A 23,196-nucleotide genomic window follows, 5' to 3' on the forward strand; every position below is an offset into this window, starting at 1 on the left:
CCAGCAACCCATCTGCTGTCATCGATTGGTTAACATGGTCATCCACTTCATCACAAGTGACATCTGATACCCCCAATCAACAGTCATTGGGTTCCTCAGACACAACCCTCAGTTGTCATGGCCCAGGAGCAGTCCCTGTCCTCCCATTGCCTCTGTCCTATGCTGTTCCCTCCCCTACAGAAGTATCTTATGCTGTGGGCTCAACTCCACTATTCACTGAGGACGATCTAATAGAGGACAGTCAGCAGCTACTGCCCAGCCAAGAAGTGGAGGAGACATCCACTTAGGTGGACAAGTAGTGATGAGGAAAGTGACGTGGGAGTAGGTGTTGCCAGGGTTCAGGGTCCTGAAGCAGACACTGTTGAGGAACCTGAGGAGGACATCAGTGACGTGCAGACACTTGTTGATGATGATGAAGACGATCGCAATTGGAAGCCGGGTGCAGAAGGGGCTTCATCATCATCAGGAGAAGAAAGTTGCAGGTTGCCCGTGAGGCAGCACCTGAGCCATCAAGGTGGTAGCATGGTTGGCAGTCAGCATGGTGGCAGAAGTGGAAATTCTGGATCCAAACGTTCCCAGGGGAGACCACCTGCTTCATGGCAGCCTACCTTCCCGGGAGGTAGTGGAACAAGGGTGTCTGGAGTTGGCGGCAGTAGCAGACAATTAGTGCGCACTGTTGGTGGGAAAATCAGCTACTCAGCGGTGTGGCAGTTTTTCATCAAGCATCCAGAGGAGGTTCACATAGCGACATGCAAGATATGTCGGCAGAAGGTGAAGCGAGGCCAGGGTCCCAATGTTGGCACCACGGCCCTGCGTCAACACGTGCTTCGCCACCATAAAGCGGCCTGGGAGAACCGTGGCTCTGAAGTAGTGATCCAGCCTGTGGCACGCTGCTCCGTCTTACAGCCAGCCAAGGCTCCAACTTCTCAGCAGAAGGGAGCTGTGTGTCATACCCTCCTTCTGTCGCTCCAGATGCTCCGGCTTGTCCTACTTTTAGTCAGCTATTCCGCCAACAATCCATCAGCGAAGCCATGTCCAAGAGACAACAATATGCGCCCACTCATCCAATGGCGCAGAAGCTGAATGTGCTCCTGTACAAGTTGCTGGTGCAGCAGTCCCTCTCTTTTCAAGGGGTGGACTCTGCACCATTCAGAGAACTGATGGCTTGTGCCGAGCTGAGGTAGAGAGTGCCAAGCCGTCATTTCTTTGTGAAGAAGGCAATACCAGCCCTGCACAATTTTGTGAAAGAGAAGGAGGGCCAGTCCTTGAGCCTATCGGTGTGTACCAAAGTGCAGGGCAGCACCGATGTCTTGAGCTGTAACTACAGTAAGGGACAATACTTGTCCTTTACAGCCCACTGGGTGAATGTGGTTCCTGCACAGCCACAACACCAACTTGGACAGATGACGCCGCTTCCTCCTCCACGCTCTCAAGCCGTTGGTCCTGTTACAGTGTGCGACTCCGCCTCCTTATCTTCCACCGTGTCCTCAGCCTCCACTGCTCAGACAAGTCTCAGTGGCCCTTCAGCATACCATGAGTGCAGGGCACGGCGGTGTCACGCTGTTCTTCACATGGTTTGCCTTGGTGAAAAGAGGCACACAGGGGAGGAACTGCTAAATGTAATTCTTAATGAAATCGGAGCATGGCTTATACCACGAAAACTGGAAATCGGAACCATGGTGACTGACAACAGAAAGTACATCTTGCATGTGCTGCGACTGGGAAGGCAATGCTTGACACACGTGTTCAATCTGGTTGTGAAGCAGTTCCTGAAGTGTTCCCCCCATTTGCAAGACATCCTAACAATGGAAAGGAAACTGTGCATGCCCTTCAGCCACTCGTACACTGCAAAGCACACCCTCCTTGAGCTGTAGCATTAGAATGGTATCCCCCAACATAGTCTGATTTGTGACGTTTCCACATGCGAATTCCACCCTCCATATGTTGGACAGACTGTACGAACAGAGAAAAGCCATCACCGATTTCTTGATGATCCAAGCAGATAGGGGTACTCCCCTGTGTGACTTCAATGTGAACCAGTGGCAGCTCATACATGACACCTGCCATTTGCTCAGGCCTTTTGAGGAAGCCACATTATTAGTAGGTCACCAGGGTTAGGGGATGAACATCGTCATTCCACTGCTTCATTCCTTCCAACACGTGTTGGAATTGGTGGCTGGTCAGGGCACTGGAGACGTGGTGCCTACACCTCACGGCCACATGAGCCCTGTGGGGGCTGAACTGGAGGAGGTGGGGGAGGGGCACAGTAGAGCACAGTTTAGGTTTCGTCAAATAGGCAGTTTTTCTAGTAATCTGACTGGAGAGGAGGAGCAGGAGCAGCCATAGGAGCTAGAGGGGTATGAGGAAGGTGAGACAGAGGACCCAGACACACCGTGGCAGTATGCAGTGGAGATGGAGGCAGGGAGTCCCTCCGAGTCACTTGCACAAATGGCACGATGCATGCTCATTTGCTTGCATAGTAACAGCCGAAATGTCACCATTCGGCAGCGGGATGACTTCTGGATCTCAACCTTATTGGACCCTTGCTACCACCACAAAATAGGGGCCTTTTTTACATCCACTGAGAGGGAGGATAAACTGACCTACTACAGAGGCATCCTATTGGCGCCATCGTCCATGCTCTCGCAGGTCTGAATCGAGGGGCCCCCCTGTGCTCACCCTCCACTGTCATGGCTGCTGGGGAGGGGTGAAGTGGCAGGAGCAGTACCAGCTCCATCAGCAGCAGCCTGAGTCTACAGGCTGATGAGTAGCTTTCTTCACCCGCATAGCAAAGCAACTCAGCAGCAGCAAGTAGACCTGGAGCCGGACGTGAACCAGCAAGTGGTGGCATACCTTGACATGGCCATACCAACACACCTTGAAGATCCGCAGGATTTCTGGGCAGCCAAACTTGATTTGTGCCCACAACTAACAGACTTTGCCCTGGAAAAGCTGTCCTACCTGGCTAGTAGTGTGCCATCAGAGCGGGTGTTTAGTGCTGCGGGGGCCATAGTCACTACAAGGAGAACTTGTCTGTCCAGGAAAAATGTGGAAAGACTGACCTTTGTGAAGATGAACCAGAAATGGATCAGCCAGGATTTCCACCCACCAATGCCTGATGCATGAGAGTAGAATGACCATGGTGCCACACCAACACTTCACAAATATGGATAGTGCCAAACGGATTTAAGACGCTGCTCCCCAGTCACAAACATCCCTCTGCATCAGACCTTTTTTCACCCACCTTTGTCACCAGTTACTGGTAATGCCACCCACAGCACCATTCTGTCACCGGGTCACTTTCAGGACTCCTGATGCAGCTGCTGCCACCTCCATGCTGTCTCATTCAGCCACTATATTGTCTCCTCACGATTCAGCCACCTCCAGGTTTTGTCATTTAGCCACTATATGGTCTCTCTATTCTTCAGCCAACATCAGGCTGTGCCATTCTGCCGCTATATGGTCTTCTCATGCTTTAGCCACCTCCAAGCTGTGTGTCACGATTCGGCTTACAGGTTGTGGATCCACTGTGTCAGCGAGGGATTGGCGTGGACCGTGCTGGTGGACCGGTTCTAAGAGGCTACTGGTGTTCACCAGAGCCCGCCGCAAAGTGGGATGGTCTTGCTGCGGCAGTAGCAACCAGGTCGTATCCACTAGCAACGGCTCAACCTCGCTGACTGCTGAGAAGGCGTGGGACAGAAGGACTAGGCAGAGGCAAGGTCAGACGTAGCAGAAGGTCGGGGCAGGCGGCAAGGTTCGTAGTCAATATGGATAGCAGGAGATCAGGTAACACAGGCTTGGACAACACTAAATGCTTTCACTGGCACAAGGCAACAAGATTCGGCAGGGAAGTGCAGGGGAAGTGAGTAGATATAGCCAGGGAGCAGGTGGAAGCTAATTAAGCTAATTGGGCCAGGCACCAATCATTGGTGCACTGGCCCTTTAAGTCTCAGAGAGCTGGCGCGCGCGCGCCCTAGAGAGTGGAGCCGCGCGCGCCAGCACATGACAGCCGGGGACCGGGACGGGTAAGTGACTTGGGATGCGATTCGCGAGCGGGCGCGTGCCGCTGTGCGAATCGCATCCCCGCCGGCAAAGTCAGTGCAGCGCTCCCGGTCAGCGGGTCTGATCGGGGTGCTGCAGGGAGAGAGCCGCCGTGAGCGCTCCGGGGAGGAGCAGGGACCCGGAGCGCTCGGCGTAACAGTACCCCCCCCCCCCTTAGGTCTCCCCCTTTTTTTTGTCCGGCAGCTGCTTCACATGGGACGAGGACACCGGGAGTGACTGTAGGGTTTCCTCAAAGGCAGGCAGTACAGCAGGAGTGGGAATGGGGAGGGAGGGCAGAGGGTGAAGCTTTGCAGGGGGCAGGGTGTCACCAGGACGGGGGCCATGAGGAGGCAAGGTACAGTCCTGATAAGCCTTGGGAAGACCAGGTGTAGGAGGAGGCACTGAGGCTTGCCTGACGGGACTGGGAGGGGGGGAGAGGCATTTCTTATGGCAAGCAGAGTCCCAGTTCTTGATCTCCCCGGTGGTCCAGTCAAGGGTGGGAGAATGAAGCTGGAGCCATGGCAGACCGAGGAGGACCTCAGAAGTGCAGTTGGGAAGGACGAAAAATTCAATCAATTCGTGATGGGGTCCAATGCACATTAAGAGGGGTTTTGTGCGGTAACGCACGGTGCAATCCAATCTAACTCCGTTGACCGCGGAAATGTAGAGCGGCTTGACGAGACGGGTCACCGGGATGCAGAATTTATTCACCAAAGAATCCAAAATAAAATTCCCAGAGGCACCAGAGTCCAAGCAGGCCACGGCTGAAAGGGAGGAGTTGGCAGAAGGAGAAATCCGCACGGGCACCGTGAGACGTGGAGAAGCAGACTTTGAACCAAGAGACGCCACACCCACGTGAGCTGGGTGCGTGCGTGCGTTTCCAAGACGTGGAGGACGAATAGGGCAATCCACCAAGAAATGCTCGGTACTGGCACAGTACAGACAAAGATTTTCTTCCCTACGGCGATTCCTCTCTTCCTGGGTCAGGCGAGACCGATCCACTTGCATGGCCTCCTTGGCGGGAGGCCCAGGCGTAGATTGCAAAGGATACTGTGGGAGAGGTGCCCAGAGATCTAAGTCTTTTTCCTGGAGGAGCTCCTGATGTCTCTCAGAAAAACGCATGTCAATGCGGGTGGCCAAATGGATAAGTTCTTGCAGGTTGGCAGGAATCTCTCGTGCGGCCAGCACATCCTTGATGCTACTGGATAGGCCTTTTTTAAAGGTCGCGCAGAGAGCCTCGTTATTCCAAGATAATTCGGAAGCAAGAGTACGAAATTGGATGGCTTACTCGCCTACTGAAGAATTACCCTGGACCAGGTTCAGCAGGGCAGTCTCGGCAGAAGAAGCTCGGGCTGGTTTCTCGAAGACACTACGGACTTCAGCGAAGAAGGACTGGACTGTGGCTGTGGCAGGATCATTGCGGTCCCAGAGCGGTGTGGCCCAAGACAAGGCCTTTTCTGAAAGAAAGCTCACTACGAACGCCACCTTAGACCGTTCTGTAGGAAACAAGTCCGACAACATCTCCATATGCAGGGAACATTGAGACAAAAATCCACGGCAGAGTCTAGAGTTCCCATCAAATTTGTCCGGCAGGGACAAGCGGAGGCTAGGAGCGGCCACTCGCTGCGGAGGAGGTGCAGGAGCTGGCGGAGGAGATGGTTGCTGCTGTAGCAGAGGCAGAAGTTGCTGTAACGTGGCGGTCAACTGCGACAGCTGCTGTCCTTGTTGGGCAATTTGCTGCGATTGCTGAGCGACCACCGTGGTAAGGTCAGCGAGACTTGGCAGCTGCACCTCAGCGGGATCCATGGCCGGCTCTACTGTCACGATTCGGCTTACAGGTTGTGGATCCACTGTGTCAGCGAGGGATTGGCGTGGACCGTGCTGGTGGACCGGTTCTAAGAGGCTACTGGTGTTCACCAGAGCCCGCCGCAAAGTGGGATGGTCTTGCTGCGGCAGTAGCAACCAGGTCGTATCCACTAGCAACGGCTCAACCTCGCTGACTGCTGAGAAGGCGTGTGACAGAAGGACTAGGCATAGGCAAGGTCAGACGTAGCAGAAGGTCAGGGCAGGCGGCAAGGTTCGTAGTCAATATGGATAACAGGAGATCAGGTAACACAGGCTTGGACAACACTAAACGCTTTCACTGGCACAAGGCAACAAGATCCGGCAGGGAAGTGCAGGGGAAGTGAGTAGATATAGCCAGGGAGCAGGTGGAAGCTAATTAAGCTAATTGGGCCAGGCTCCAATCATTGGTGCACTGGCCCTTTAAGTCTCAGAGAGCTGGCGCGCGCGCCCTAGAGAGCGGAGCCGCGCGCGCCAGCACATGACAGCCGGGGACCGGGACGGGTAAGTGACTTGGGATGCGATTCGCGAGCGGGCGCGTCCCGCTGTGCGAATCGCATCCCCGCCGGCAAAGTCAGTGCAGCACTCCCGGTCAGCGGGTCTGACCGGGGCGCTGCAGGGAGAGAGCCGCCGTGAGCGCTCCGGGGAGGAGCAGGGACCCGGAGCGCTCGGCGTAACACTGTGTCATTCAGCCAATATATGGTGTAGTGATGCTGCTGGGCCTTGGACATTACCTTAAAATGTTTATGGTAGCACAAGCTACCATAAATCTTCAATTAAAATTTTCAAATTCATATTTTAATGTTATTGATTGTGAAGCCCTATTGTCTACTCATGCTGCTGCCAGCTCCAGGCTGTGCCATTCAGTCACTATATGGTTTCCTCATCTGCCGCCAACTCCAAGCTGTGCCATTCAGCCACTATATGGTCTCCTCATCTGCCGCCAACTCCAGGCTGTGCCATTCAGTCAATATATGGTTTCCTCATCTGCCGCCAACTCCAGGGTGTGCCATTCAGACACTATATGGTCTCCTCACCTGCAGCCAACTCCAGGTTGTGGCATTCCGCCACTATATGGTCTCCTCGTGCTTCAGCCACCGCCAGGTTGTGATATTCAGCCACTATATGGTCTCCTTATGCTTCTGCCACCTCCAGACTGTGCCATGCAGACACTATATGGTCTCCTCATGCTTCAGCCACCTCCAGGCTGTGCCATTCAGACACTAAATGGTCTCCTCATGCTTCAGTCACCTATAGGCTCTGCCATTCAGCCTTTATATGGTTTACTGATGCTACTGGGACTAGGACCTTACCTAAAAATATTTGATGGTAGCACTAGCCACCATAAATCTTCAATTTAAATTTTAAAATCCATAATTTAATCTTAGGGATTGTGAGGCCCTATTGTATCCTCATATTCTGCCAACTCCAGGCTGTGCCATTAAAGGGGTACTCCGGTGAAAAACTTTTTTTTCTTAATCAACTGGTGCCAGAAAGTTAAACAGATTTGTAAATAACTTCTATAAAAAAAATCTTAATCCTTCCTGTACTTATTAGCTGCAGAATACTACAGTGGAAATTATTTTCCGTTTGAAACACAGAGCTGTCTGCTGATATCACGAGCACAGTGCTCTCTGCTGACATCTCTGTCCATTTTAAGAGCTGCCCAGAGTAAAAAGAAATCCCCATAGCAAACATATGCTGTTCTGGACAGTTCCTAAAATGGACAGAGATTTCAACAGAGAGAACTGTGCTCATGATGTATGCAGACAGCTCTGTAAAGTTTCAAAAAGAAAAAAAAATTCCGCTGTAGTATTCAGCAGCTAATAAGTACAGGAAGGATTAAGATTTTTTAATAGAAGTAATTTACAAATCTGTTTAACTTTCTGGCACCAGTTGATTAAAAAAAAAAAAAGTTTTTCACCGGAGTACCCCTTTAAACCACTATATGGTCTCTTCATGCTTCAGCCACCTCGAGGCTGTGTCATTCATCCAATATATGGTTTGCAGATGTTGCTGGGTCTGGTCCATTACTTAAAAATGTTAATGGTAGCACTAGCAACCATAAATCTTCTATTTAAATTTAAAAAATCATCATTTATTTTTTGTTATTGTGAGGTCCTATTGTCTCCTCATCTGCTACCAACTCCAGGCTGTGCCATTAAGCCACTATATGGTCTCCTCATGCTGCCACAAACTCCAGGCTGTGCCATTCAGCCACTATATGTTCTAATCATGCTACCGCCAACTCAAGGCTGTGCCATTCAGTCACTATACGGTTTACTGATGCTGCTGGGCCTGGGACATTACCTAAAAATATGTTATGGTAGCACTAGCTACCATAAATCTTCAATTAAAATTTTAAAATTCATCTTTTCATCTTAGGGATTGTGAGGCCCTATCGTCTCCTCATCTGCCGCCTACTCCAGGCCGCGCCATTCAGCCACTATATGGTCTCCTCATCTGCCACCAACTCCAGGCGGTGTCACTCAGCCAATGTATGGTTTACTGATGTTGCTGGGCCTGGTCCATTACCTAAAAAATGTTATGGTAGCACTAGCTACCATAAATATTCAATTTAAATTAAAAAATTCATCATTTATTTTTTGGGATTGTGAGGCCCTATTGTCTCCTCATCTTCCGCCAACTCCAGGCTGTGCAATTCAGCCACTATATGTTCTCCTCATGCTGCCGCCAACTCCAAGCTATGTCATTCAGCCACTTTATGGCCTCCTCATACTGATGCCACCTCCTGGCTCTGTCTTTGTGCCGCCATGGGACATGTGACTCCTTGTTAGATTTGGTCCTTTGTAACCACACTATTTATTCAAAGTAAACGCCCGGGTCATTACAACTTGGGAGTGTAATATTACATTTCAATTTCAAAATCTTAAATTTCAATTTAAAAAAATCGATGTAATCTTTTCAAGACTGAGGCCCTATGGTCGTCGACATCATATAGTAGCTGTGAAATTACCACAAGAATCCAATGAAACAGGTTGGAGCGATCACAATGCACCATAACTGATTCAATGGAACATTTGCAATTCCACAAAGTGTAAGAAAGTGGGAGGGGGGCTGGGGGCGGTGAGAGGCACGGGCTGGAACAGGTGGTAGCTCGCCTCGCGGCTAACCGCCAGCTCAATGCTCACCAGAATGAGTACTCAAAAAATTAAATAAATTCAAATTAAATTAAATAAAAATTGTATTAAAAAAATCTATTAATTATCTTCAATTTTGACTCCATATGGTCTCCCTGCTGCCACATCCAGACGCTCTGCTGCAGTTATTCTAATAGTGATGCCTGTAATCTGTATGTCATACTGAATAACAGTATTATTTCACTAACACAGCACACTCCCTGTGTGTGTTAGAACAAAGCAAAGTGTTCTACACCCCTATTGAGGCTCTCTGTAGGCCAGAAATAGACATTTTTAATACAGAGTCGCCACAAATAAATTCAGCCCGAAACAAATTTTTTTTGGGTAAATTTGGCAAATCGGCCAAATCAAATTTTTCAAAAGTTCGCTCATCTCTTCTGACAACACCTCCACGCTGTGTCATTCAGCACTATATTTTCTCCTCATGCTGCTGGGACATTATCTAAAAAATGGAATGGTAGCACTAGCTACCATAAATCTTAACTTTAAATTTTAAAACATATCTTTTAATCTATGTTCTCCTCATGCTGCCACCAACTCCAGGCTGTGTCATTCGGACACTATATGTTCTCTTCATGCTTCTGCCAACTCCAGGCTGTGCCATTCAGCAACTATATGGTCTCCTCATGCTTCAGCCACCGCCAGGCTGTGTCATCCAGCCACTATATGATCTCCTTATGCTGACAACAGCTCCACACTGTGTCATTCAGCCACTATATGGTGTCCTCATGCTTCAGCCACCTCCAGGCTGTGCCATTCAGCCACTGTATGGTCTCCTCATGCTGACAACACCTCCACGCTGTGTCATTCAGCCACTATATGGTCTCCTCATGCTGCTGGGACATTACGCTTTATGCGCTACCAAAGGTTAAAAATCATCATAGAGGGGACCCAAGTAAGATAATTCTAGGAGACCAAGGGTAAGTACCTTTGGAGAGAAATTTAATTAGACTCTTTGCATATGCTAAGCTTATAACAGTTGGAGGTTGATTTGATAGTAACCTCTTGAATGTATGTATTCTCACTTATACAGGTATTGGCAACATTTTCCCCCAAAAAATCTAGAGAATTCCACAAGATTTTGAATAATTGGTAATAAATGTTATTTATTTTTTTCTGGTCCTTCCAGGAGTGTTTTTTTTTTGGCAATTATGAATTTTGTATGTGGATACTTTCTGTCACTGTAAAAAGAAATAAAGATATTTAAAAAAAAATGTTTTCCTCCGGAGTACCCTTTTAACCAGTTTTTCCTCCTCACCTTACAAAAATCATAACACTCAGCTTTCCACCTACAGACCGATATGAGGACTTGTTCTGTGTGACATCAATTTTAATTTGTAATGATATCAGTCATTTCTATGGTGAAACGAAAACATTATTTGTGGGACAAAATAAAAATAAAATGCCATTTTGTAATTTTTAGCAGCTTCCGTTTCTACCCAGTGAACTTTTCGATACAAATGACAACTTATATTTATTCTGTAGGTCCATATGGTTACATGAATACCCAAATTATGTAGGTTTTATTTTATTTTACTACTTCAAATATTTATTCTCACCCCCTACTGAGACACTTTGAGGACTGCTTCTCTTCTGATGCAATCTCTTTTTTAGACTTTGAGTGCTTAGGTTATTTTTAGCACCATACAGTTAATCTCAGTGTACTTCATCTTGATTCTATGAGCTGCACTAGACTTTTTTCCTTAAAAAAAAAAAAAAAAACTTTACCAGTAACTAATCATCATAAACATACATGTATACAATATATAATTTACTACAACACAGTGCAGACTTGCAAGCAGCACACAATAAATGAACACAATTACTATATATATATATATATATATATATATATATATATATATATATATATATCAAGGCTGGTTTGTGAGTCGCTCATCCAGTGCCCGCCCCACTCGCCTCCTGTGCCGTGGACCGGCCGGTACCGCCTCCGGCTATTCACTTGTGCAAGAAGAAACAAGGTCCGGCACCAGGTTGCAAGTAAAAACTTCTTATTCTTTTATTTCAAGATTCTGCGGTACAGGGTAGAAAGTCTGACGCGTTTCGCTAAAAAGCTTAATCGTAGACTGCCATACAATCACAGGAGACAACTTAAAATACCAAAGGTATAAGTCACATGACTGACCTCGTTATCGTTAATAACATGTTACATATAAAACCTGGAATTGGAATCCATTCAGAGCACTAATTATAGTGTCTGTTCACACTCTTAGATTATCATACACTGCGTTAGGAACTATTTCATATTTAATGTTCACTGAATACAATACCAAGAGTTTCCCCAGCAATAAATTAAATTGTAGGACGTGTTTTGGCCTCTTGTTGATTTAATATTTTTCAATTTTTCAATTTTTTTTTTTTTATAAATTTGTTAATTTTTTAATAAAAAAAAAAAAAAAACGCAGTGGATGAAAAAATGGATTGTGAACTAGACGTACAAATTGTCATATACATACGGAAACCACAATAGGGGGGGGGAGGAGAAGGGAACAAACAGGCAAGAAGAATTTAACTTTAGCACGGGAAAAGAAAGATTTTTTGTATAAAAGATAAGATACATCACGCTCAATCCTAAGAACATCCAGATCCAGGCGCAGGAATTATTCCAGATCCAGAGGAAATAGCAGAGTCAGCTTCTCAGAACCTGACAGTCCACAGGAGGAGTCTAATTGAGCTCCCAGAACCCACACCCAACAACAACAAACGAAAAAGAAGTCTGCCGCACCTGGCGTTCCCCCAAGAGACCTGGGGGTGGTTCCAAAAAACCGCACAGGTACGAAGGATCAAACAAACCAAAAAAGACCCGACGAGCAGGTCGCCGACACAAACGGAGGAAGATATCCACTACGCTCCCTATTGACCCCACGTTGAATCCAGTTACGAACCTATCCACCTGCATCTTGACCCCGGCACAGATAGATGTCCTCAGCAAAGGTTTGAATTTTGTACCATCTTGCCATTTTGATTTATTTAATACATTGTTGGATGTTAACAAACTAGCCAGGGGACTAACTTTGAAAAGACATTTTTCATGCCTGGAGGATATGCAGGACGACCATGGACATGATGTGGACTTGGGGAGGGAAAGTATAGCAGGGGTCAGATCAACAGCTACTTTGGGTGGGAGAGATTTGTGTTATGATTTTCAAGATAAATTAACTAAGCTAAACTTGATAAGTTTACAGATGGAAAATGTGGAATGTGACGATAAGTTGGACAAGCCGTACCTCTCTGCCAACCCTGGATTCTATCCTGTGGCCTCCAGACCTGAGGCCCTGGATAGATTCCAGGAGTTGGTGGAGAGGGATTTGGTCAAATTAAAACAAGAATCTTGCACCACTAGCCTATATGATAATTTGAATAAAAGCGAAAGAGGTGCGTTGAAGGATTTGGTTGACAATAAATCCATTGTAATTCGCAATGCCGACAAGGGCGGAAACATCATAGTACTTGATGCCGGCTTATACAAAAAATTAAATATGGAAATATTGTCAGACATCCAAACGTATTGCAAATTAGGTGGAGATCCCACTAAAACATTCCAACTGAAACTCAAAAAGGTGTTAGAGGAAGGTGTAGCATTGGGGGTTTTGGACAAAAAATTAGAAGAGTATCTCTTTGTCTCTCATCCCATAATTCCGGTGTTCCACTCACTCCCCAAGGTGCATAAAGGGGTTTTTCCACCACCCCTGAGACCCATTGTTGCCGGGATTGGGTCCCTGCTAGAGCGCCTTGGTGAGTGGGTGGATCACTACTTGCAGCCCCTCACTAAGACTACTCCTACATATATAGAGGATTCAAAACATGCCATTAATGTTCTAGAAAATATTACTTGGAGCAAGGAGTTGTCATGGGCAACGTGTGATGTCATAGGATTGTATCCATCTATTCCTTGGTCCAAGGGTCTAGAAGCTTTATCCTTACACATGGAAAAATATAGCCCATACTCCCCTGGTCTGAGGGACTTCATCACCATCGCTACAGAATTTTTGCTTAAACACAATTATTTCATGTTCGATGGTGATTATTTCCTTCAGACCAGGGGAGCATCGATGGGGGCTAAATACTCCCCTTCCTTTGCGAACATCTTTATGTTCCATTGGGAATCCCAGTTCATATTCAATATTGATAATCCATATTTGAATAGTATACATTGGCTAGGGCGCTTCATTGTCGATATTTTAATAATCTGGAAAGATTCAAAGGATGAATTTGAGAATTTTGTTAAATATATTGGATCCAATGACCTTAATTTTGGGTTCACATCATTCTTTAACAAGGATAGTATTAATTTCCTAGATCTCACATTGGTGGGCAGAGAGGATGTTATAGAGGTCCTTCCTTATAGGAAGGAAACGGCGACTAACTCCATATTAAGGGCATCCTCCTGTCACCCAAAACATGTTTTGGATAACATCCCATTTGGGGAGCTCTGTAGGATCAGGCGCAATTGCTCTAGAGACAATGAGTTTAAAGTGGCAGCAGAAGACCTGTGTGTTAGGCTGAGAAATAGAGGCTATAATGATAAAATCTTGAATCGGTCACACAAGAAAATTAATGAAATCGATCGGAGGGATTTAGTGGCATACTCTAGGAGGAGACAGAAGCAGGAGGAATCACATAATGCAGGCGGCAAAAGCAGTAAATTTAAATCTAAATTCAAGAGACCTTTTTTCGTCACACCGTATAGCACCCAATTTAATAAAATAAAAAATATCATAAATAGATACATCCCAGTCCTTGAAACTGATCCAGCTTTAAGAAATATTGTAGCGGGAGGTATTGCTATTGTATCTAGGAGGGGTCCCTCTATAGGGTCTAAAATATCCCCAAGCCTTTTTGTAAGTAAAAGTAATACCAAAACAAACAGCCAGAATTGGCTCAATGCCAAAGGAAATTGGAAATGTGGACACAATCGGTGTTTAACGTGTGACTATATGAGTGTCTCAAATGAAGTGATATCATGCACCAGGGGAAAAGCACACAGTATACAAAATTATATAAATTGTAATACTAAAAATATTGTATATGTGGCGACTTGCACAATTTGCAAATTACAATATGTGGGTTGCACAGGCAACTCTTTAAAAATGAGATTTAGAAAACATGTGTCGGATATCAGGAGTAATCTACCAGGTATCTCCATGTTATCTCGTCATTTCAGAGAAACACATGGGGGGGAGGCAAATAGCCTCCGTGTCTCGGGATTGGAGAAGATATCCTTGGGGCCAAGAGGTGGAGATCTCAAATACATGATGTATAAACGAGAGACCTATTGGATGTTCCTTCTGGGAACTAGATACCCAGAAGGTTTAAATAAAAGAATGGATATGATGTTAACTTGTCCATAATATTGCATTGTTGTTGTTAGGTTATATTTTGTAGGAATAGTATTTATAGGTATGAATAAATGAAACAATCCAGTGTGGATTGACAATGCCATAACTCACACTGTATTCATAGACCAAATCCATCCAACTATGTAGGGCAATCATGTCTTTATGTTATGGAATAGCATGATAGGATCCACATATGAAAAATAAAAATAAAAAACAAATAAATAATAATACTAACGATTTAAAATAATAACAACAAAATAATCAATAAAACAAAAATAAAATAAAAATAATAAAGTAGTAATGCTATCTAGGATATTATGGCATAGTAATAAATGTTATCAGAAAATACATAGAAATATAAATAACAAAAATAAAAAATATTTAAAGATAAAAAGTATTAATAATAATAACAATATATACACCATAAAATTACTGTTACGCCGAGCGCTCCGGGTCCCCGCTCCTCCCCGGAGCGCTCGCTACACTCTCTCCGCTGCAGCGCTCCGGTCAGATCCACTGACCCGGGGCGCTGCGATTCTGCTTCCAGCCGGGATGCGATTCGCGATGCGGGTAGCGCCCGCTCGCGATGCGCACCCCGGCTCCCGTACCTGACTCGCTCTCCCTCGGTCCTGTCCCGGCGCGCGCGGCCCCGCTCCCTAGGGCGTGCGCGCGCCGGGTCTTTGCGATTTAAAGGGCCACTGCGCCGCTGATTGGCGCAGTGATTCCAATTAGTGTCTTCACCTGTGCACTTCCCTATATCACCTCACTTCCCCTGCACTTCCCTGCCGGATCTTGTTGCCATTGTGCCAGTGAAAGCGTTCCTTGTATGTTCCTAGCCTGTGTTCCAGACCTCCTGCCGTTGCCCCTGACTACGATCCTTGCTGCCTGCCCCGACCTTCTGCTACGTCCGACCTTGCTTCTGTCTACTCCCTTGTACCGCGCCTATCTTCAGCAGCCAGAGAGGTTGAGCCGTTGCTAGTGGATACGACCTGGTCACTACCGCCGCAGCAAGACCATCCCGCTTTGCGGCGGGCTCTGGTGAAAACCAGTAGTGACTTAGAACCGATCCACTAGCACGGTCCACGCCAATCCCTCTCTGGCACAGAGGATCCACCACCCGCCAGCCGGCATCGTGACAGTAGATCCGGCCATGGATCCCGCTGAAGTTCCTCTGCCAGTTGTCGCTGACCTCACCACGGTGGTCGCCCAGCAGTCACAACAGATAGCGCAACAAGGCCAACAGCTGTCTCAACTGACCGTTATGCTACAACAGTTACTACCACAGCTTCAGCAGTCATCTCCTCCGCCAGCTCCTGCACCTCCTCCGCAGCGAGTGGCCGCTCCTGGGCTACGCCTATCCTTGCCGGATAAATTTGATGGGGACTCTAAGTTTTGCCGTGGCTTTCTTTCCCAATGTTCCCTGCATCTGGAGATGATGTCGGACCTGTTTCCCACGGAAAGGTCTAAGGTGGCTTTCGTAGTCAGCCTTCTGTCCGGAAAAGCCCTGTCATGGGCCACACCGCTCTGGGACCGCAATGACCCCGTCACTGCCTCTGTACACTCCTTCTTCTCGGAAATCCGAAGTGTCTTTGAGGAACCTGCCCGAGCCTCTTCTGCTGAGACTGCCCTGTTGAACCTGGTCCAGGGTAATTCTTCCGTTGGCGAGTATGCCGTACAATTCCGTACTCTTGCTTCAGAATTGTCCTGGAATAATGAGGCCCTCTGCGCGACCTTTAAAAAAGGCCTATCCAGCAACATTAAAGATGTTCTGGCCGCACGAGAAATTCCTGCTAATCTACATGAACTTATTCACCTAGCCACTCGCATTGACATGCGTTTTTCCGAAAGGCGTCAGGAGCTCCGCCAAGATATGGACTCTGTTCGCACGAGGCGTTTCTTCTCCTCGGCTCCTCTCTCCTCTGGTCCCCTGCAATCTGTTCCTGTGCCTCCCGCCGTGGAGGCTATGCAGGTCGACCGGTCTCGCCTGACACCTCAAGAGAGGACACGACGCCGCATGGAGAACCTCTGCCTGTACTGTGCTAGTACCGAACACTTCCTGAGGGATTGTCCTATCCGTCCTCCCCGCCTGGAAAGACGTACGCTGACTCCGCACAAAGGTGAGACAGTCCTTGATGTCTACTCTGCTTCTCCACGTCTTACTGTGCCTGTGCGGATGTCTGCCTCTGCCTTCTCCTTCTCTACCGTGGCCTTCTTGGACTCTGGATCTGCAGGAAATTTTATTTTGGCCTCTCTCGTCAACAGGTTCAACATCCCAGTGACCAGTCTCGCCAGACCCCTTTACATCAATTGTGTAAACAATGAAAGATTGGACTGTACCATACGCTTCCGCACGGAGCCCCTTCTAATGAGCATCGGATCTCATCACGAGAGGATTGAACTTTTGGTTCTCCCCAATTGCACCTCGGAAATTCTCCTTGGACTTCCCTGGCTTCAACTTCATTCCCCAACCCTGGATTGGTCCACTGGGGAGATCAAGAGTTGGGGGCCCTCTTGTTCCAAGGACTGTCTAAGACCGGTTCCTAGTAACCCTTGCCGTGACTCTGTGGTTCCCTCAGTAACCGGTCTCCCTAAGGCCTATATGGACTTCGCGGATGTTTTCTGCAAAAAACAAGCTGAGACTCTACCTCCTCACAGGCCTTATGATTGCCCTATCGACCTCCTCCCGGGTACTACTCCACCCCGGGGCAGAATTTATCCTCTCTCTGCCCCAGAGACTCTTGCCATGTCTGAGTATGTCCAGGAAAATTTAAAAAAGGGCTTTATCCGTAAATCCTCCTCTCCTGCCTGAGCTGGATTTTTCTTTGTGTCCAAAAAAGATGGCTCCCTACGTCCTTGCATTGACTACCGCGGTCTTAATAAAATCACGGTTAAGAACCGCTACCCCCTACCCCTCATCTCTGAACTCTTTGATCGCCTCCAAGGTGCCCACATCTTTACTAAATTGGACTTAAGAGGCGCCTATAACCTCATCCGCATCAGAGAGGGGGATGAGTGGAAAACGGCGTTTAACACCAGAGATGGACACTTTGAGTATCTGGTCATGCCCTTTGGCCTGTGCAACGCCCCTGCTGTCTTCCAAGACTTTGTCAATGAAATTTTTCGTGATCTGCTATACTCCTGTGTTGTTGTATATCTGGACGATATCCTAATTTTCTCTGCCAATCTAGAAGAACACCGCCAGCATGTCCGTATGGTTCTTCAGAGACTTCGTGACAATCAACTCTATGCCAAAATTGAGAAATGTCTGTTTGAATGCCAATCTCTTCCTTTTCTAGGATATTTGGTCTCTGGCCAGGGACTACAAATGGATCCAGACAAACTCTCTGCCGTCTTAGATTGGCCACGCCCCTCCGGACTCCGTGCTATCCAACGCTTTTTGGGGTTCGCCAATTATTACAGGCAATTTATTCCACATTTTTCTACCGTTGTGGCTCCTATCGTGGCTTTAACCAAAAAAAATGCCGATCCCAAGTCGTGGCCTCCTCAAGCGGAAGACGCCTTTAAACGACTCAAGTCTGCCTTTTCTTCGGCTCCCGTGCTCTCCAGACCTGACCCTTCCAAACCCTTCCTATTGGAGGTTGATGCCTCCTCAGTGGGAGCTGGAGCTGTTCTTTTACAAAAAAATTCTTCCGGGCATGCTGTCACTTGTGGTTTTTTTTCTAGGACCTTCTCTCCGGCGGAGAGGAACTACTCCATCGGGGATCGAGAGCTTCTAGCCATTAAATTAGCACTTGAGGAATGGAGGCATCTGCTGGAGGGATCAAGATTTCCAGTTATTATTTACACCGACCACAAGAACCTCTCCTACCTCCAGTCTGCCCAACGGCTGAATCCTCGCCAGGCCCGGTGGTCTCTGTTCTTTGCCCGATTTAATTTTGAGATTCACTTTCGTCCTGCCGATAAGAACATTAGGGCCGATGCTCTCTCTCGTTCCTCGGATGCCTCAGAAGTTGAACTCTCTCCGCAACACATCATTCCACCTGACTGCCTGATCTCCACTTCTCCAGTCTCCATCAGGCAAACTCCTCCAGGAAAGACCTTTGTTTCTCCACGCCAACGCCTCGGAATCCTCAAATGGGGTCACTCCTCCCATCTCGCTGGTCATGTGGGCATCAAGAAATCTGTGCAACTCATCTCCCGCTTCTATTGGTGGCCGACTCTGGAGACGGATGTTGTGGACTTTGTGCGAGCCTGCACTATCTGTGCCCGGGATAAGACTCCTCGCCAGAAGCCCGCTGGTTTTCTTCATCCCCTGCCTGTCCCCGAACAGCCTTGGTCTCTGATTGGTATGGATTTTATTACTGATTTACCCCCTTCCCGTGGCAACACTGTTATTTGGGTGGTCGTTGATCGATTCTCCAAAATGGCACATTTCATCCCTCTTCCTGGTCTTCCTTCAGCGCCTCAGTTGGCTAAACAATTTTTTGTACACATTTTTCGTCTTCACGGATTGCCTACGCAGATCGTCTCGGATAGAGGCGTCCAATTCGTGTCTAAATTCTGGAGGGCTCTCTGTAAACAACTCAAGATTAAATTAAATTTTTCTTCTGCATATCATCCCCAGTCCAATGGACAAGTAGAAAGAATTAACCAAGTCTTGGGTGATTATTTGCGACATTTTGTTTCCTCCCGCCAGGATGACTGGGCAGATCTCCTTCCATGGGCCGAATTCTCGTATAACTTCAGAGTCTCTGAATCTTCCTCCAAATCCCCATTTTTCGTGGTGTACGGCCGTCACCCTCTTCCCCCCCTCCCTACCCCCTTGCCCTCTGGTCTGCCCGCTGTGGATGAAATTTCTCGTGACCTTTCCATTATATGGAGAGAGACCCAAAATTCTCTCCTACAGGCTTCATCACGCATGAAGAGGTTCGCGGATAAGAAAAGAAGAGCTCCTCCCGTTTTTTCCCCTGGAGACAAGGTATGGCTCTCCGCTAAATATGTCCGCTTCCGTGTCCCTAGCTACAAGTTGGGACCACGCTATCTTGGTCCTTTCAAAATTTTGTGTCAAATTAATCCTGTCTCTTACAAACTTCTTCTTCCTCCTTCTCTTCGTATCCCTAATGCCTTTCACGTCTCTCTTCTTAAACCACTCATCCTCAACCGTTTTTCTCCCAAATCTGTTCCTCCCACTCCTGTTTCCGGCTCCTCGGACATCTTCTCTGTCAAAGAGATCTTAGCCTCTAAAAAGGTCAGAGGGAAAACTTTTTTTCTAGTGGACTGGGATGGTTGTGGTCCTGAAGAGAGATCCTGGGAACCTGAGGACAACATCCTAGATAAAAGTCTGCTCCTCAGGTTCTCAGGCCCTAAAAAGAGGGGGAGACCCAAGGGGGGGGGTACTGTTACGCCGAGCGCTCCGGGTCCCCGCTCCTCCCCGGAGCGCTCGCTACACTCTCTCCGCTGCAGCGCTCCGGTCAGATCCACTGACCCGGGGCGCTGCGATTCTGCTTCCAGCCGGGATGCGATTCGCGATGCGGGTAGCGCCCGCTCGCGATGCGCACCCCGGCTCCCGTACCTGACTCGCTCTCCCTCGGTCCTGTCCCGGCGCGCGCGGCCCCGCTCCCTAGGGCGCGCGCGCGCCGGGTCTTTGCGATTTAAAGGGCCACTGCGCCGCTGATTGGCGCAGTGATTCCAATTAGTGTCTTCACCTGTGCACTTCCCTATATCACCTCACTTCCCCTGCACTTCCCTGCCGGATCTTGTTGCCATTGTGCCAGTGAAAGCGTTCCTTGTATGTTCCTAGCCTGTGTTCCAGACCTCCTGCCGTTGCCCCTGACTACGATCCTTGCTGCCTGCCCCGACCTTCTGCTACGTCCGACCTTGCTTCTGTCTACTCCCTTGTACCGCGCCTATCTTCAGCAGCCAGAGAGGTTGAGCCGTTGCTAGTGGATACGACCTGGTCACTACCGCCGCAGCAAGACCATCCCGCTTTGCGGCGGGCTCTGGTGAAAACCAGTAGTGACTTAGAACCGATCCACTAGCACGGTCCACGCCAATCCCTCTCTGGCACAGAGGATCCACCACCCGCCAGCCGGCATCGTGACAATTACAAATAATAACAAAATTATATATAAAAAATTGTTCATTGATGGTCTCCATTTATTTCATCCTGTTAATAATCACACACAAATTGATGTTGTTCTCACATGATAGTCAATATCGTATGATATTACGCACTAGCTGCACTGTGCGCTTTTCCCATGTACGTATTCTGATAATGACAAGCATATATGTATTTATACAAAAAATCTTTCTTTTCCCGTGCTAAAGTTAAATTCTTCTTGCCTGTTTGTTCCCTTCTCCCCCCCCCCTATTGTGGTTTCCGTATGTATATGACAATTTGTACGTCTAGTTCACAATCCATTTTTTCATCCACTGCGTTTTTTTTTTTTTTTTAATTAAAAAATTAAAAAATTTATAAAAAAAAATTTTTTGAAAAATTTAAAAATATTAAATCAACAAGAGGCCAAAACACGTCCTACAATTTAATTTATTGCTGGGGAAACTCTTGGTATTGTATTCAGTGAACATTAAATATGAAATAGTTCCTAACGCAGTGTATGATAATCTAAGAATGTGAAAAGACACTATAATTAGTGCTCTGAATGGATTCCAATTCCAGGTTTTATATGTAACATGTTATTAACGATAATGAGGTCAGTCATGTGACTTATACCTTTGGTATTTTAAGTTGTCTCCTGTGATTGTATGGCAGTCTACGATTAAGCTTTTTAGCGAAACGCGTCAGACTTTCTACCCTGTACCGCAGAATCTTGAAATAAAAGAATAAGAAGTTTTTACTTGCAACCTGGTGCCGGACCTTGTTTCTTCTTGCACATATATATATATATATATATATATATATATGCAATGCAGCATACAGCACCAGTCTCTCTACGCAATACATCATACCACATGCAACACTAACATTCATGCAAACAAAAACCAAGATAGTGATAGACAATGGAGTTGGGAAATAAGAGGATAGGGAGGATAGATCACAATCCACAAAGCTTTGCTGAGAAACAAAACAGAAGAGTGTTCATCCCATTCTTCCTCGACATACCGACTTTCCCTGATGGAATAGTCTGAGCTGCCTGTGATAGTCCTGAATGGATAACCTCTTAAAATTAGTACTTCCTGGCAAACCACAAAGCTTCCTCCAAGAGATGGGCACTGCCAGACGTTCTTCCCTCAGATAATAGGCACTTTGGGCAGTACCAGGTGTCTACAGGCATACATGAAACTCTCAGGATTAGCCCCCCCCCTGAACAGCCGAGGATATGGTCTACTGGGCTGCTGGTCTCAACCCCTGATAAGAACAGATGCTACACTTGATCTTAACCAAAAGGAAAATTATTAAATCAGTGCTTTCAAAAAAATATCTGTATAAACTAGTTATTAGTTAAATTTAAAATATGTCTTCTTTATTATGGTATCGTATGTTAAAATATTTTTTTACCTTTTTAGGACAATGAAAGGCTCAAAGAGCAGCACCTGCATTCTATGCGGGGCTGCATCTCCAGTCTCGGAAAGCTTTTTGTTACCGGGACTGGAGGCGTGAAATAATGCCACGCCCCCTGGTGATGTCCTACAATGCCCCCCTCCATTCATGTCACGCCCCTTCCCATAGACACAAATGGAGGGGGTGTAGCGTGACATCACCAGGGGCATGGTGTTATGTCATGCCTCCAATCCCTGAAACAAAGAGCTTTCTGGGGGGGGGGGGGGTGGTTTGTGGTAGGGGTATGACAGATATCATCTTATCCCCTATTCTTTGGATAGGGGATAAGATGTTTTAGACCGGAAAACCCCTTTAACAGCAAGTTTCCACCTTTTCAAGAAAGTTTCAAATTTAGATTTTTCTAGGGAGCAGTTTAGATAGTTTTGAAAAGCTATTGCAGACTGGCAAATAGCCAAGTTTCTGGGATTTTTTTTTCCTCGTTGTTCATTTCACATTTCTGATCTGAAGATCATGAATATTCCATGAGAATTTCAATCACATGTTCCCATGACTGTCTCATGAAGACAATAACACATGATGTGATAAATGATTCTAATGTAACCTGCAAACTGATTCCTAGTCATTATAGAAAGACCTTCAGCTCCAGTGTAGAGATCAGTCACCTGTCTGTAATAGACAATGGATACAACTACTCTTAAGCGCTATGAGGTACACGGCTTTGATTCCAGACAATTCACGGAGCATTACTGGTCAGATAAACCTGGCATGGACTTCACAGAGGATTGTTTGATTTTTCCTATTGAAAATCTTACAAAAACGTTCAAAGAAGGTATGTATGCTTCTATGTTATTTGTTTATTTTATGTGTGTGTGTGTGTATATATATATATATATATATATATATATATATATATATTTATTTATTATAGAACAATGATAATACAGTACAACAGTATCAGTATGAAAACCACATTCATTTACCCATTAATCACCCTTCTGCCTATGAAGGAAGGAGTAAAGGGAATGATGGGGAAGCAGTTTTTAGCTTTTTTTCTCAGTAATTAAATAAGCTGATTTCAACAAATGTTTTCTCAACTTGTATCTAAATATTTGTATGTCTTTTTGGGTGTATAAGATTAGGGGAGTCAACAAATTGCCCCCCTCCTTTCCCAGTCTTATCAGTGTATTTCTTTATTTTTATTTGTTTTGATGTTTTAAACTTTGTCTATATATTTTTTATGTATAATTGATCATAACATATCATTTATTTCAAGTTCACCCACCTCTTCCCTGCAGAACAAAGACTAAAA

This window comes from Hyla sarda, chromosome 10 (genome assembly GCF_029499605.1).
Source record: "Hyla sarda isolate aHylSar1 chromosome 10, aHylSar1.hap1, whole genome shotgun sequence".
Classification (NCBI taxonomy): domain Eukaryota; kingdom Metazoa; phylum Chordata; class Amphibia; order Anura; family Hylidae; genus Hyla; species Hyla sarda.